This window comes from Watersipora subatra, chromosome 11 (genome assembly GCF_963576615.1).
Source record: "Watersipora subatra chromosome 11, tzWatSuba1.1, whole genome shotgun sequence".
In the NCBI taxonomy this organism is placed as follows: Eukaryota; Metazoa; Bryozoa; class Gymnolaemata; order Cheilostomatida; family Watersiporidae; genus Watersipora; species Watersipora subatra.
This window is the reverse complement of record NC_088718.1, coordinates 13,673,191-13,688,465: the sequence shown is the minus strand read 5'-3', so window position 1 is coordinate 13,688,465 and position 15,275 is coordinate 13,673,191. Positions and strand designations below refer to the sequence as shown.

General features: G+C 33.8%; 1 protein-coding gene across 5 annotated transcripts in view; it reads left to right on the top strand.

Moving 5' to 3' along the window:
- Window positions 1-15,275, top strand: part of LOC137408250 (neuron navigator 3-like) — a 146,983-nt gene that overhangs the window by 40,045 nt on the left and 91,663 nt on the right. The window lies entirely within an intron of this gene.

The window sequence follows — 15,275 nt, the reverse complement described above, 5'->3', positions numbered from 1 at the left end:
CATTTGATTGCTAATATTGCATTTCTCAACCATCAGTACCCTTTATTTTTTTGCCAGTATCTCTGGCCATCTCTTTGGTCGTGGGCTGTATGACAGTGGAATTTCTAGTACACTAAAGAGAATACTCACTTGCAAGTATGGACCAGTCAGTTAGTTAATCTCCATTTAAAACAATATTACAAAAAACCTATTTTTATTATTTTAGAAATTGGCTGTATACAACAAGAGTGAAATTGTGTAGATAGCAGCTAAAGGATTAACCATGTTTGGATGGAATGGATTGACAATAAAAAAATTTTTATGCAATCCAGTAATTTGCTGAAAACTTTAGGCAGTTATCTGATTAATTCGGTTATTAAAATCATGGATAATATTTGTTTGTTAATAAGGCTATGAACTTGTAACTATAATTCATTATTATTGTTGTTATTATTGTTATTACTATTATAGAAAAATTAGAGTAGAGTTTCAGTTTAATGACGTTTCCAAGACAAACCAGGAAATTGCTCTGCAGTACAAACAAGAGTTTTGAACAAGTCTTATGCCTAGAAGGTATTAACTATACATTTTTTATGTATCATGATAAATCAACAAAGCCATCAAATTTCTAAAATAAATTTCTTTATTATATTTTATAAAAACCCAGACACTTGAAGTCATCAGTTTTGTTGTTATTGCTGGGTTTTAATCTCAGGCCATTAGATAATTCTACGAACAAAGAACAGATGACTCCTAAAATGCATTGCTGACATCCTGCCTTTTCAGTAGTCTATTTCTTACATTAACAGTTATTTACAAAATGTTCTATGAGAACCAAAAACTACTTTTAAGGCAAGCTATAATCTTTAGAGCTATAATAATTCTTTGTGTAAACCTTGTTTATGTTTTAACCATGACAACTAGATCTTGTTTTGGTTATTATTTATTAGCTGTTACTAAGCAGCATAATTAAAGTTAAAAAAGTTTTGAAAAACCGTTTGTCTTACGATAAAATTCATAAAATAAGTTATCTCACGCGGGATGTTTATTAGTCTGAATGCTCCATTAAAAACACGATGAAATTGTCGTACTTGTTCACCTGCAACAGTTGCCATGTTACACAAAGTATTGAGAGGCATTGACAATGGGAATATATGCAGATAGTTGTCGTGGAGATATTTGATAATATCAAATAATTGTTGATAACATTAAGATCTTTAGCGCAGACATTCTCGCCGACGAAAGGTATTTCAATCAAGTTCTCATGGTTTGTTTTTGCGAATGAACAAAAATTCAATGAAAATTCTTAAATCAATTGAGCAATTGGAATCACTTGCTTCTGATTATCAGTCATTATCGTGGTCTCTCTGCTCTTTATAGATAAAGGGACGGTGTGTGTCTACCCGTTAGTGTGTGTGAAATGAAGAGAGAAACTGCTAGCCCTAAAGGCTGGTTCATTCATGACTTACATGTCATGACAAAATTAGGTGCAGCTATCTCTGTAATTGTTATTGTTGTCTCTCCTACTTTTGGCTTGGTCTGCATTTACATAGACCTTGCGCATCATAGACATAGAAGTATTTACAAAAATGTGTCAAGGAGGTATTACACTGTGCTTAGTATAGTTTCTTAAACCCTGGCAGTTGTTTGAAGAACAAAACTTTGAACGCAAACAGTTGAGTTTTCTAAAATGATATTACAAAGACAAACATCTTATACTGGCACTATATATATTCTCTATATACTAGACTTTATGCTATTATACTATATTTTATACTATTTTATACTTTTAAACATCATATACTGGCATATAGTAAACATGCCAGTGTAAACCAATGGTTTACACTGAGAGTTATTTACAAAATGTTTTATGAGAACCAAAAACTATTTTTAAGGCAAAGTATAATCTCTAAAGCTGTAATGACGTTAAGCTGGGTGTGAAGTTTATGTTTTGACCTTGGCAACCAGAGCTTGCTTTGGTACTTTTTGTTTATCTGTTACTAGGCAACATAATGCATGTTGACAACGATTTGAAGAAGTGTTTGTCTGAAGGTACATAAAAACAAAAGGTTAGCAGACACTTTTTATAACACATTTGATTTTTTCAACTGATAGTCTGACTTCATGGTAAAATTTTAGTAGATAAAGTAAGGTAAGGCATTTCACTGACTGTAACCTATTTTTTTATTACAAATAACCAAAATAAACACGTTAAAAAAGCAAAAACAACGAGTAAATTGAATTTTATTATAGTAAAAAGTAAATTTTAATTCAAAATTTTCACAAATTTGCTATAATCATAACGATTATACTTCCAAGTGAGTTCAAAATGACCTTGCAATGACCTTGAAACTTGGCAGGATAATAAATCTATTCAAAATGACTTTGTACAACTACGATTAAACATACAGCTATGATGTATCTGTACCCTTGAACATATCTAATAGTAGGTAAGTTTTTTGATGTCAGTTTTTAGCAGGTATATACAACAGAAAACCGGGCTCCTTCATTGTCACTTTATATAGCAACAACTTTTATAAAAAGATGTTTGCTAATATAAGCCAATTCTACAGTGTACACCACTTTTATATCAAAACATAATGAATCGCAAAAAGTCGCCCTTTGAATTTTTATGAATACACCAAGTAATGGATGGAACCAACACATTTTGCTATTTGGAGTGCTCTGATTGGTTGTAAGACATGATCAATCGACTCACATGTTTGGTAGCTGCTGAATCAGTGGTGTCAGACAAGCAGTTCAATGATATTTTATTTTTTCTCCTTGCTTCTGCAAAATTGAGAAAAGCCGAGTTTTAGCACCGGTAGCTCTCTTTTACTGATATAAGAGAAGATTAATTGTATATGATGCTACTTTATCCATCTTATTGTTAAGACTTGTTCTCTCTTGCACAAAGATAAAAAGTTTATTTTCTTCTAGCAGTCGTTTTCAACTCTGTCAACTATTGTACGGCTCTCCTATTTTATTTATTATATTGTTATTATTAAAAGATGTTTATTCTTTTTGTTAATATTATGTCAGGTACTTTTATGAACATTTGTGTAATAACATATAATTACTAATAAGTTTGCTATTTGTTTTCGTATTTAAAATGTAAACAAAATAGCATCAAAATACAAAATTGTCCAAAAAACTCCAAACTGTTTTGTCAGATTGAACTTCAGAGTTGTCCTCTACTTGTTTTAGGAGTAAACAGCAGCTAAAGAAGTCGTTTATAATTCAAATAAAGTAGATATTTTCGCTACAAAGCTATTGCTGTAATCCCAACTAAAAGAACACAGAAATTGGAGTTATTACCTCCTGGTAGTAACATGATTGACTGGCAGTATTGACTTTTCAGCCCAAACAAGATTAAAGATATGTGGATCAATTACGTGCCAGACTCTTACGTTATTATACTCTATTATTCTCCATAGCATCCCTCCATTCACCCACTAATTCTATTATGCATTATAATTGATACATTGTGAGCCTCCGGCTGCATAACTGACAGGCTTTTGTTGTTATATTTGTCTAGAGATGACTTTGACACCAGGCGCTAACTAGAACTTTAAGGCTTTGGCACACTCAGAGTTGTACCTAAAACATGACTGACATGATCGTCAGGTGCTTTGTGACACGAAGAATAGAGTTGTTATTAAGTTGAAAATAGAAATAGTATTTCGGAGGAGTTAACAAAAAGTTTTTATGCTGATTTATTGAAAAGACTTTTAGCAAAATGCTGTAAAAAGCCTTGATTTTCAATGTAAAACCATATATACTGTTACAAACTATACTTCACGGTGATTGTGTCAGCATTTATTGTGACAGAAAACACTTCTAAATGATGAAAAAAGGGCAACTCCAAGGAAAAAGTTGATGTATAAAGAAATTGTTTTGAGAAAGAAACCTCTGTTAGTTTTGCTGATATTTATAATTAGATAATTATTTTATAATATACTTTACAAGGTAGAAAACAATTTGATTCAGACTAAGCAATACAATGGTTTGAATATTAAAATACTAAAATTATGTGTGTTTCATTCCAGTAACATTATTATATGTAATATTGCTTTCCTAATATTGTTTTCCTTGTAAAGCTAAAGTTGGTAAGAACATATTTCAGGCTTCAAAACTAAAAAGAAACTCAAATGAACATTTAGAATTATCCAATTTACTCATGTAATGTAATTTATAGAATTACATAGAATTAGGAAAGTGTAATTTTTGTTCCGTTAGTAAGATTCAATAAGGAAACTGCAGCAAGCGTAAGGAGATGTCTGTGAATTGATAAACATAGCCAATTTATACAGCTAATTTCAACCGTACTAAGCCTCTTGCTCTGCGCTACGATTCACCTTAAGCTACTACATACTCTATAGTATTCATACAGTCTATAGATCAGCTGCTAGGAATTGTACATCCAAACGCTTTTCATTGATTAATAATATTGATAAAGACTGGGAGAAGCTAATTGCGTAGCAGTTAGTGTTGAATTATCATAGGGTTAACTCGTTTTCAAATATGCTACACAAACATTATCATTAGCTTGCATTCAAGATTTTAATAAACTAAAAGTTATAATTATTACCGGGTGGAGGCGTCTGCGACCTCAGATCACTCGGCCCTTACTCGGCTGATGATAGATTGGAGTAAGTTTACTTAAGGATGACTAAACGTTTACCATCGGAGATCATGTTTAGCAAAGTACGGAAATATAAATGATTATGAATTAAATACATTTGAACGAGAGCATGTCAAAGCCGAGCGGAGATGAAGGTGATGAAGGAAGACTGGATCATAACTTCAACAACGTTCGACCTGAGGAAATTCTTTCTACATTTGACGATGCTGGAACTACATTTGTACAACTAATTAAAGATCTTACTCCATCCATTACTTACGAAAATAGCAACTTCTTGCCTAAGTCGTCTGGAGGTATTTCAGATGGTCACACTAGAGATCGAGACAGAAGGAGCGTAGTCTCAGATAGAGGTAGCGTGCTGTCATCCAGTTTCGTCAGCCATCACGCCGACAGCGGATATGATACAGGCCGCAACTCTTCAAGCACGAGCTATCACAGCGAACTTTTGACTAGCTGTGAAGAAGCTGTCTTGTTGGAAGATATTGCGAATTTGACTGAGAAGAGCCGAATTCAAACTACCCGTAAAGACAGGTTTTGGGACTCTTTTGAAAAGGATAACAACAAAAGTAAGTCAGGAAGTTTTGAGCTAGAACTAAGGGGCGCAGAGAATAAGGATGTAAGGAAGTCGGTGTCTCCAGGCAGTGCGCATGGTTCCCCAGCGACACCACGCAGGTTTAAGTCACCCGATTGCATTCGAACTCGAGGAATGGACTTTGAAGAAAAATGGTGCTACTTTGAAATAATAACTTCTCCTCCAGACGAGTTCAGAGATGAAAACATAGTGTATTTTTCGCAAGCTAACACAACTAGTCACTTTGCCCCTCCGGACCAGAAAGATTTAACAATCATAGCTTCTGAGTTTGTCGACAATTCTCAAACCTCTAACCACCTTGCCAGCAATACTCTGACAAGTGATACAGGGTCTGTTTCTGCTTCCTCACTCTTGATTGCTGATAACTCACAACTCTCCATCGCCATGGCTAAACAACCACTCGCAAGTCGTCTTCCAAGATCTTCTTCTCCGTCGCAATGCTCTCCCCCAGTACGCCGGACAGTACGACGTGCGCACCGGCCTAAGCACACTGTTGGAACCAATACAGAAGTCAGATCTGAAGAGAAAGGCTCTCCTCGCTCTAATAATTGTCAAATTTTGGTTGCTGAAATTCCGGGTGAATCCAAGAAAAGTAAAACCGACAAAACCTCCCCAGTTCTGAAAAGGCTTTTTTCAACTACGACATCTGGTGGTTTGAAGGTAAAATATGCTTTAAAAGAATATGCAATGTGTCTTTGGTTTAAGGAAATGCCTTGCCTATTCCCCATCTTGATTTTGTGAGCAGGCATAGCTTTTAGATATTTTAGTACTATATTATAAATCACTACTAAAAACTAAGCAAATCCTGCTTTTAAAACTTTCCTTTTACCATAATACTTGTTTAAAAATATTTGTAACTTTTCATAACTTTGGCTCAAGTTAATAGTCTAGGAACCTGTGTCCGACTGTGTGAAGCCTTAGGCCACAATATGCTCATGGCAAAAGGGTACAACCCATAGATGCTATGACTCCGCGTTGGTTAAAAATAATGGATTACGCAGCAGCGTTACATCCGAGACAGCCACTTCTCTAACAAGAACCTGCCTAGGAGCTTCAAGTTGAGTGTCAATTTTTCAATAGTTCATCTAGCTCTAGCTAGTTCTAGTGATCTCAAGTTCATTTCAGAGTTTGCTTGGAAAAGACAATATTTCAGTTTTGTTGTGAAACAGCTATCTAGACCATATCATGGCTCCCAGTGCATTTAAATCTCCCATTATGTAGAAATAAAAAGTATATATAATACATTATATACATGCTGTAGGAAGGAATTGAAGTTAGCAGTATCTTCCCGATTGACGCCATTAAAAATATTGCATTCTTAATTAGCATCTCAGCTAGCTTGGTATCCCATGATGCAACGGTTGACATTTGCATAGGCCCTCAGACTATACGCGTTACTTCACACTTCATGTTAATGTATATATACCTTCACACTGTATCTTGTGTGCAGATTAATAGTTCATGTTATATATAGCTTTTTACACGTTACGTTATGTATAGCTTTACGCTTTACATCATGTATGGCTTTACACTTATGTGTTGTGTTTAGCTTCTCACTTTTGGTTGTATTGCCAGTATATTTGCTATTTGATATTTGCTGCCTTGTTTACAATTCGCACATGCCTGGGGGGATCTTGGATTCTGTCTGTGAAAGTGATAGGCCATTACATACATGCAGGGAGTTCAGATGCTAATCAAAAGAACAGATTTTTGGTAATCACGAGAAAAATAGTAAAAATATTGAAGCTAGGTAATTACATTACAGAGTAGGCTAAAGTTTCTTCCCACAATGCGTAGCATTTCGAGTAGGAATTGCTCTATGTCATTATCACGGTTGCTTAAAAGTTGTTAATGGTTATTACGTTTACTACTGTTACGTTATTACTGTTAATTAGTTATTATTAAAAATTATATTAATAGTTTAAGCTATGTATAAATTTTCTAATTAGTGATTGAGTCAAGTAAGTACTAATTAGCGTGGCCTAAAGGGGTGGTCACACGAGAGTCGAAACGAACTAAACGACGCAAAACGATGTCGCTGTCAGTTGTAAACTGTTCGGCCGAAGACATTTCTGGCCGAAACGAGCCATTTCGGTTCTGCTCAAAATTTCATGGCTGTGATTGTGTTGCATAAATGTAAGATGTTGCACTTAAGTTTTGCATAAATGTAAGAAAATGGTTGTGGTTTTCTTTCGTGTAGAATAGAAGTAATGTGTCATACTCATCCTGATGAAGAATCGTTGACTGATTTATTTATGTAAAACCACAGTACTATGATAAAGACTGTTTTTGTTTGTTATGTACTCAGCATAGAAAAATATTCATGTTAACAAAAACTATAATTTTGTTGATGGGAAGGGTTGGCAAAATCTTTGTATCGAGTGATTTATTTTGAGCAGCTGAACGATCTTCTGATAAATCTGCTGCGTAATTATAATTAATAATTGTTCTCAAAGTTTTTTGTTTACAATAGAAATATTTAGCTCAAATACATAAAAACTACCAATGAAACAGGGTCCTGTCTCCATACGTATGGTATCTAGAAAACGAAGTGACTTCGGGTGACTTTTGCGTCGTTTAGTTCGTTTCGGCCATCGTGTGACCACGGCTTTAGCTTACCTTTTCACAAATGGCAAAAGACATGCAGAGTATTATTAGTAATTTTGGGATGTTTTCATAAATACTGATAATATTATATGCTTTTCATTTGCTTTGAGTTTAGTTTAGCCTTCTGATAATATTGCTCATTAAAGTATTTATAGAAAGTTCCTTTCCAATACAACCGTAAACTACGGACAAAGTAAAGTTACCTAATTGAAAGATATTATGAACCATTGATATATTGATATTTTTGAAAAATTGACAAATATATACATGTATATACATTGACAAATATATATATACATATATATATATATATATATTTTTTTTTGCCCAATATATATATTTGGTATAAACTATATATTTTGGTATAAACTATAAATCATTCGGTACAGCTTTTCATTTTAGTCCAACCGCGTCTGAGGAGTGCATCGCACGAAACAAATTTGTAGCACAATTACTAAAAGTTTACTTTCTTCTTAATATTTTTTTCAAATATTTCATACTCCAATAATTATTTTTTAGGTTTTTAATGTAAAGTTCTCTTTTTATTTGCTTTTGCACCAACCTTAGCCTTCAACCTTAGCCCAAACCTTAACCCAAACCATTCCATCTTTATGTATTGTGTTTATCTACTAGTAAAATCTATGTTTGACAGTTTCATTCTGCTAGTACTCTGTGTAGTTTATAAATAAGGCGCCTCATTACTTCTTTTCCAAGAGGTTTTTTGTAAAATTGCCGAGCATTCTTTTCTGCTCACTGCTCAGTCGTAGGATGACAACTAAATATTGAACAATTAGTGATAATTGGGTGGATTAAAAGCCTGTTCCTGTTTGCCTCCCATAGGTATTGATTTTACTTCAGTTTGTAGCCGAAGGTTATGTATTGCTATTTGCTTTTAATTTACATTGTTAGATCTTTCCAAAGCGATATAAATTATCTCAATGACTTCGTCTGTTAGATCTTGGTACGTTTGTCTACTTGTGTTTATACACACTCCGGTATATAATCCCTGCGGAAATAGTCTGCGTGCAGATCGTAGAACATCGGGAAAATCACAAGGACTTCCAGCAAAAAATTTCATAAGAAAAATATATATTACAAGTAGTGACAACACAGATTATGATAATAGGAATGTTTTAAAGTAGCCACAATAATGAAATTAATTTTAACAAATGCATTATTATATACATTAAAAATGACTACACAAATCTTAAAAAATTAGGAAATTTAATTTAAGAAATAATATTAAATTTGGAAATAATAAATAAATATTAGAGTTGTCTTCACCAGACTATATTTTGTTGCCGCATTTAAACCTGATTCCTTGGTTTTTTGTTATCTGTTTTGGATATAAAATGCCCAATCTTTTAGCAGTGTTACTAGACATCTATTATGACCACGCCTGGCCTCATGTTCACTGTTTTGCATGTTGAAGCTAATGGATTTTGGAAGAGTTCTTGTTTTTATCAACATGTATTTGAATCACTCCTGTGTGAGTTGACAGTTAGTACAATTTGAGCTGAAATGTTCAATTCAGGGAAGGGGCGGGTTCAAGATTTAAAAGAAGTTGTAGATATTGGACTATGTTTAGTAATACTGAGGCTTGAGGTCGAGGAAAGGTTCAGTATACTTCACTACTTCTACCTGTTAGTTTAAGCTTAGAGGTTGACTTGCAACAAAATTCACATTACAGTTATTTGGTATCAAAAGATTCGCCATGTCTTACTCTGTTGTGTTGTAAGTGCAAAATATGTGGAAATGTGATTACAAGCTCTTAAAAGCTCAAAAACGAACAGTTAATCGCAGCTTCAGAGAAATAAACTGATTCCAATTATACGCTTTTCGTTTTTGAGCTTTTAAGAGCTTGTAATCACATTTCCACATATTTTGAACCTACAACACAACAGAGTAAGACATGGTGAATCTTTTGATACCAAATAACTGGAATGTGAATTTTGTTGCAAGTCAACCTTTAAAGAGTACAGTCGTTGTTATAGCAAAGTTTCTCAGTGAGAAAACTCTTGGTTGATCAGAGTATAAGGCTACCGAATGAATGGCATGTTTTTGTTTACTTCTGCTTAATTGAGAATTGCCCAAATCATAAAAAAATGTCATAAATTCAACCTATCTTTGCTATAATAATAGCCGTGTCTTTCCGAGGCCAAGGTTGGAGGTTCAAAAAAAGATTCCACCGTACGAGATTCGAACTCCTCAGTTTCACCTTCATGGACTAACATACTAATATCTGCGCCAATCGGCCAACATCTACCTACATTTGAAACAATTGTGCAAATAGTGATTCGCTAGTATAATAGATATAAAGCTATATGTATTATATATATACAGCCAAAGATCTAGTATTTACAAAACTTGCTAAACTAGCTTTCTGTTTCATCTATAATAAAATCACAATTCGTTTGAATTTTGATTAAAGCTATATACATGAAAGTCAGGTTTTTACATGCTGTATTGGCTACAATTTCATTTCAAACAAAAATGTTTTCTAAATTACGCCATACAAAAATCATGGAAAAGGTCGGCGAGTCAGTCGAATCATATAAATGATTTAATGTAATAGCATTCATAGATACAATAAACCCTATATATATTATATTTATTATTATATTATAATAGCATTTAATTATCTATTATCATATCTATTATAGCATTATATATCTATAATATCATATTATAGATATATTATATCTATGATAGCATTTAAATACTTTCTCTGTTAAAAGACTGAATATTAGATGGAGCATTAATAACTATAACAATGGTAAAAGATGTCTTCATCAGACACAATAAAGGATTTAATTTTATTGCATCCAACTTTTGTAGTTTCATTCAAGTCCAAACTGTGGCTGCTGCAATGCCTCATGTCACTGACAGCGGTCTTTGCATGATGCAGTCTTCTCCTGACCTTTGTGAATTGTTCTAAGTCGTTGCCCTATTCTGATTTTATTTAATGGCTGATGTTTGTTTGCTCGAGTCGAGTGTCTTGCACTAACATATTGCATTATTATAAAGTGAGCACTTCTCCAATATCCTTCTCTGTCAAAATTTCATGCTAAAAGTATTCATTTAGTTCAAAGGAGAACAACTGAATAACTATGTCACGTTTACTCGTTTGTCTAACAGATTTTGTGAAGAGTTGTTGAGTAGTCGGGTTATGGTACTCTCTCTACGAATTGAGAGGTTTCTCGCTTGTGAAAGCCTTCTAGGCAGGTAGGAGAGAAGTTTAGCACTTTCATACTTTTCGTACAAACATAAAGATCGTTTTCTACTTGAGGCTGCATTGCTTGACTGCCATTGGTAATTTGAAACGGTGTTAATACTTTCTTCACAGGTAGGAGCAAATATACCTATAATACATTGTATTTTGTTTGTACAACGATAAATACTTCACGTAATTGCATATAGCATTAAAATATATTATGTAAAGCTATGCAAATAATTGAATTACATGCAAGGAACTAAATTAATGAAGTCATAATCATTCAAAAAAAGCTTTCGTTATTGCTTTGTATTACGCCTAAAACAACTGAACTTACGTGTGCTAAACTAACAATGCCGGACTATTCTGCCTTTTATCCAAGGCTACATAAGTGAAGGTTATTCGAAAAAACTGTTTTGGCCGCAAGATCTAAAAGGTTAACCAGTGAAAGATGAATTAGCATGCCAGTTTAGACTGCTGCTTCTATGTAAGGAAACAGGGTGTGTTGTGGTGAAACAAACATTGTAATTATCGGCTACATATGTTGTGAGACTCAGACTGTCCCCACAACATATAGACTAAGTTTTATCTGGTGTGTATACAACATGGAAGGGTGGATGCTACTTCGCAGTCCTCGTCCCTATTAACCATAATACGTGAGGGATCACTGTACAAGTCGGAGGTCTATTGATTTTGTGGCAGTTAGTTCCAATAAACCAACTAGGCTCATTACGTAAATATAGAATTTTTTATGTAAAAGCAAAAACACTTCGCGTTAGTTCTTGGGCTAAATTTTTAATGACTGTCTTGAGTGATTTTGTAGGGAAACTGGTCATTAACATGTTCTTATGAGTTCTTAACCCTTTGACGCCGCATTATTCGTTGTGCCAAGTACTACCATGCCGCTTTTTTTGTACTCAAAAACCCGGCATTTTGTTATGGCTCTAACTCTGGTATTATTTGGTCTATCTAGTCCAAATAGGCAATACATCATTAGAACTCTTTCAACAACAGAATATGATCAATAATACTTGTCTTGGGTGACCTTCTAGCAAGCCAGATGATGCCGAATACAAAACCTTTTTTTTTAAATAAAGACAACTGCCTGAGCTCTAGTTCATATTCTTTATATTTAATAATCTAGTTCATATTTCATAAATGCTAAGCATTTTATTTTGCTGTATTAAGATGTGAAAGAAGTGTTAAGATAATGTGAAAGATGTGTTAAGATAATGTGAAAGATGTGTTGAGATAATGTGAAAGCAGTTTGGACAAGCTAGTATAAATTGATGCAGAGTTATATAACGTGATATTTATACAAGCTGTAGATGCAGCTCGGATAACGTAAGATCATCCAACAAATAAATTCATATATCAAAATATGATTATCGACGGTAGAAGCTTCCTAAAATTAATGACAATGAGTGCTCCAACAAAACAAGGTTTCAAATTTAAACTAAAAGACATTGTAATAACGTTAGACATAAAACACCATACAAAAACATCTTTTCATAGAACGAACGGTTTTGGATTGACTTTTACAATACATCGTTTTTTCTATTGGTGAAGAAAACAATTACCAAGTAAAACACCGTTTTCTTTTAATATTTCATTGATAAATAAAGGTTTATACTGTGTTGGAACTCAGGTTAAGAAAGCTGGCACAAAGTTTTGAAAGTGTTGATAAATTTTTAAAAAGTGTTTGCCACATCGCGATTAAATGGGTGCTATTATTCCAGTATCCAATTCTTTTACCACTATTAAATACTCGTCCCAACTGTATAAAACTGCTTCATAGACAATCTAAATATATTTCTACTGTGAATATATTGAGTTTGTAAATATTTTGTAATCATATTATGCTCATTCAACGGTTGTCAAGTTTCATCGATTCTGAGCCATTGCAGGTTCGCAGAAAGGCGAAATTGGCTCTCAGGTCATTTACACATTTGTGCCGTAATGCGAAAATAGCAGCCAAAGGTTTAATGATGTCACTAACCTTATGGTTTTTCACACAACAGTTTCTTTGCATTTTGAATAGTTGACTTTTTTGGCAAAAAACGAATAAAGCTTTTGAAATGTGATTAAATTTTGTACACTAATGTTTAAATCGTATTAGATTATCTTTGTAGTAATAACCACATGGTAGCACTTGTATGTGATTGTCACTGTGCCAGTTTTAGGAAGTAATGGGGCCTGGCATGTTTGAAGGAGAATAACTGGTAGAACTATCAATAGTACATCCCATGAGCCCGCTGCTGTCGCTGCTGCCTCTCATTCATGCATTATTAATTATGACTGGACTCTGGCCTGATGGCTGATTGTAATGCATGATTTGGTAGACATCAGCGTTAAGGTCCAAACACACTAGGCGATTTTATCGCGTGCGCCATGAGGAGCGCGGAGATATCGCTGGCGTGTGCCTGAACACACTTGAGCGATTCACCAGCAAACCATAACATAGGCGCACTCACAAATTGCCAATAAAACTCCGTATCATTAGGTAGTTTCTTCGCAGTTGTAAATAAATTTAAGTCAATATGGCATGGCGCCTTCTTGGCAACGACAGACACAACTTCCACTTTTTTATTAGGCTTATCTCACGTTCATGGATTGTTCACTACAATAAGACCTAAGAAAAAAACATTTATTGTATTTTTATCAGCAATACTTTACGATTTTTATATATAGTTTATTTTATCGTTGTTTTTTATTTTTAATGTAATAAATATTTACTATACTCAAGATGGTCAACCTGCGCAACGATTGACTCCTAAATGTTACTTTTTAACTGGGTTCTTTGTAATTCTTGTGTGTTGTGTCGTGCAGGACTGGTTGTGCTCTTATTAAATCTATGAACAATTCAGTGTTCGTTTTGATGTTTCAATGGTAACAAAAATAGCAAAATATTGTTGCTGTACGTTGCTGAACATCGATATGAAAAAATTACCAGCCATAGAATTGTATTTTGGGAAAAACCAATTAATCGAAATACATCGCACGCGCGATAAAGTTGTGATAGAGAATGTCTAGCGTTATCGCTCTGCATGAGCTCGCGGAGCGAGTTCTAGCGCAGATTAGCGCAACGCAGCGCGATATCGCGCTAAAATATCGCCTACTGCGTTTGCACTTTTATGGATTCCACCATAGGCAGGCGCACCTTTGTTATTAACTTGGCCTATAATATTTACTGTTGCATTCACCAGCGGGATCAGCAACGTCTGCTCGCGATTAGCTCAACATCCAAATTTGCGAACATACGATGTGAAATTTAAGGAACAATATGGTTCAAATTTTCTCAAAGAATCAGTTTTGTCAATGAAAATAAAGAGGCTGATAAATTAAAAGTAATACAAAAACGAAATATAAAAACATAAAGGAAGTTTTTTATCTTAAATGTTGACTTGCAACAAAATTCACATTACAGTTATTTGGTATCAAAAGATTCACCATGTCTTACTCTGCTGCATTGTACAGTAGGTGCAAAATATGTGGAAATGTGATTACAAGCTCTTGAAAGCTCAAATACGAAAAACAAGTTGCTTCACTTTTACTATTGTATTACTACTATTTTGGTACTCGAACATGGATATGTGATATTATTTGCGTGTAGGTTTACAACATTTACACCAGTTATTTGTGTTACCATTGTACCTTTCCAAGATATGGCTTGCTGCAGATGAATTAGTTAGTATTATTAGTATCTGTTCGGGAAGATTTCTTTAAAGCCCCTCTAGATATGGTCGACACCCTTTATTTTGACCACTATAAGTGTGAGGGGAGAAAACTCTTTAATAGAATATAAATGTCCCTAGATAATTACATTCTGTATTCAACTCATCATAGTAGAGCGGGTAACTCCTTTAATTGTTATTAATGATGTTCCATGATTCACAAAACACTTGGATTGATCACTTTGATTTTGCTTTTAGAAATCATATTACAACTGTTAACCTTTGTTGCGAATGCATTATGGGAGGCAATTGTTTGATAGCTAATAAGGATATCTTGAAATAACATGGCTCTTCACAGTTTTTTATTTTAAGCACTTACATGATGTAATGGTGCCATCTATCACAAACTTATCACCATATCCGTTTAGATAATTGTATGACTACTATTGGAGTTACTTTCTCTCTATATTCAACTGTTTAAAAATAATATAATTACAAAAATGTATATATGTGATATACATATTATAAATATTAGAATAATAATTTTAAAATCTCAATAGAAGG